Source organism: Triticum aestivum, chromosome 5B (genome assembly GCF_018294505.1).
Source record: "Triticum aestivum cultivar Chinese Spring chromosome 5B, IWGSC CS RefSeq v2.1, whole genome shotgun sequence".
In the NCBI taxonomy this organism is placed as follows: Eukaryota; Viridiplantae; Streptophyta; class Magnoliopsida; order Poales; family Poaceae; genus Triticum; species Triticum aestivum.
Genome location: NC_057807.1, coordinates 568,340,020 through 568,342,637, shown reverse-complemented (window position 1 = coordinate 568,342,637; position 2,618 = coordinate 568,340,020).

Below are 2,618 nucleotides of genomic sequence, written 5' to 3'. Positions count from 1 at the left end.
GGGCGGCGGCGGGGTGGTGGGGCGACGGGGCGGGGGGCGCTGGGGCAGCGGCGGCGGGGTGGTGCGACGGGGCTAGCGAGAGGTGGGAGAGAAAGAGAGAGAGAGGGGGTGGGGCGCGGCCCCGTTAGCGTTACGTGGGGCCCTCCCTCTTTGCCGTCCGCCACCCTTTGCCGTCCGCCTTTTTGCAAAGAGGGGCCCCGTTAGGTTTTTTTTGCAGCTAGTCAGTGGGGCCCCTCCCTCTTTGCCGTCCGCTAGCCGATGGCAAAGAATCTTTGCCGTCCGCTAGCAGACGGCAAAGAACTGACTGATGGCAAACTTGGTCTTTGCCATCAGCCAGTTCTTTGCCGTCCGCTTTTCGGAAGCTGATGGCAAAGAGCTTCTTTGCCGTCCGCTAGCGGACGGCAAAGAACTGGCAGATGGCAAAGTAGCTGATTCCAGTAGTGAAACATCAATTTGGTAATGTAAAACATTCATGAACAAGAGCCTCACCAGAAGGTGGTGCCGGCGACGGGACGGTGCGGGCGATCAACGGTGGTTACGACGGAGATTTAGAAGGCACTAAGTAAACCACACCTACATATGCAAACTAAGTGTTATTTTTGTGCTCAAATTGCATATAAATCAAATACTAGCAAATATAATTATTCCTCCCAAATTAATCACTATACAAAGCATTGCAAGAGCTAATCTAGCAATGAGAGTTGAAAGGACAAAGTTGCTAACCTTTGTGATCATTTGAATGGATGGGGGCCTTCAAATCTTGACAAATTTTGGGCAAAATTTGTGAGGAGCTCGAGGAGAGAGGGGGAAGAACAGAGGAAGTGAGGGGAAAGGGGAAGAACAGAGTGGCTCGAGGGGGACGAAGGGTTTATGTACGTCGACCTTTAATACCAGTTCGTGCCACGAACCTGTACTAAAGGTGCTGGACGGGCCCCAGACTAACAACACCCTGCCACCACCCTCTTTAGTACCGGTTCGTGGCACGAACCGGTACTATAGGTTCGCCACGAACCAGTACTAATGAGAACGGCCGGCTAGCCATTGGAACCGGCACTAATGGACACATTAGTGTCGGCTCACAACCAAACCGGCACTAATGTGTCTCATATTAGGTCCTTTTTCTACTAGTGAGTGCTCGATGGACTCTTGCACGCGCGCGGCAGCTGTCTCGGCGTATTTCGCCTTCTTGGCACCTTTGTTGCCGTCCGGGCGTCCATCGGACGCGCCCGTTGTCGGTGCGTCCGATTTGTACGTCTTTTTGGCCTTGGCGAGGGTGCGTCGGACAGCCGCCCATTTCTCGCACTTGTCGATCCTCTTGATGACGTGGAGGTACTTGAAGTCTGCGTCGCTGTTGTCGTCGCGGAACATGGCGAACATGCGCAACAACTGCGCCGAGAAAGAACGTTAGTCGGCCTGGAGCGCGCACCAGGGCACGCCCAGGGCGCGCGCAAGGCGAAAGAGCGCGCGCGCGGCGAAAAGGCAGCAACATGGACGGCGTGCCATACCTAATCCTCGACGCTGGTGCCGCTCTCAGTCGAGCCGCGACCTCCTCGACGATCCCATGCCATTTGTTGCATGCCGTTTGAATGAGCGACCAATGGTTCGCCATCCCCTTCGACCTCCACTTCATATGCATGCCTTTGAAGTAGGGGTCGACGAGCTTTCGCTCATCGAACTCACCCTTGATGTGGTCCCAATACGTCTCGATGCTCTGATTCGTGCCAGTAACCGGGTCGAGGCAGACGACCTTCCACGCTTCGGCGAGGCACTCTTCTTCCTTGGACGCCCATTTGATGCATGGTTCGGTGGGCGTTGCCTTCTTCTTCTTCTTCTTCTTGCTCTTCCTCGCCGGTGCCGGCGCCTCCTCCTCCTCCTCTTCCTCTTCCTCCTCCGGCTCTTCCTCGACGTAGTCGAGCTCGTCGTCCACGTCGGCGAGGTCCTGCGTAGCGAACCCGGGGGAAGCGGCGGCCGCAGCCGAGCCGGCTGCGATGATGTCCTCCATGTCGGCCTCGGTCGTGTCGGCGTCGCCAAGATGCGACGAGGAGGAGGCTTGTGAGTAGAGGCCGCGACGAAGAGGCGGCGTCGGTGAGGTTGCATAGTCCGGCGGCGAGTACGTGTACGACGGATACTGCACGCCGGCGAATGCGGGCGAGGGCGTGCGCTGGAGGGGGCTCCCATGGGGGAAAGTGATGTTGGGGTTGAAGCCGCCATGGGCGTCCCCGTCAGTGTAGCTCGGCGACGGCGTGCTTCATGGGTGCGGCGACGACGAGAACCCGGCCGGAGAGCCGACGCTTTGCTGGCTCCAGGGCGCGTACGGATGCCCGGGTGGATTCATCATCGCCGCGCGCGCCGCCTCCGCTCGTTCGGCCGCCATGCGCTCCCTGGCCTTCTTGGCCCTGTTGCGCCTGTCGGTGGTGACGGCTTCCCGGCGCTCCACATCCGCCTTCCACTCGGCGTTGGACATGCTGGGGGGCTTGGACAGCGGAGCTAGGCTTCCTTTGCTTTGGCTTCGGCGGGGTGGCGACGGCGGGATCCGTCGCGCCGCGCGGCATCACGTACTTCTTCGGCGGCATGGCGGGCGGAACGGCAGGGGTGGAGGCAGGGTTTGGCGGGAGGAA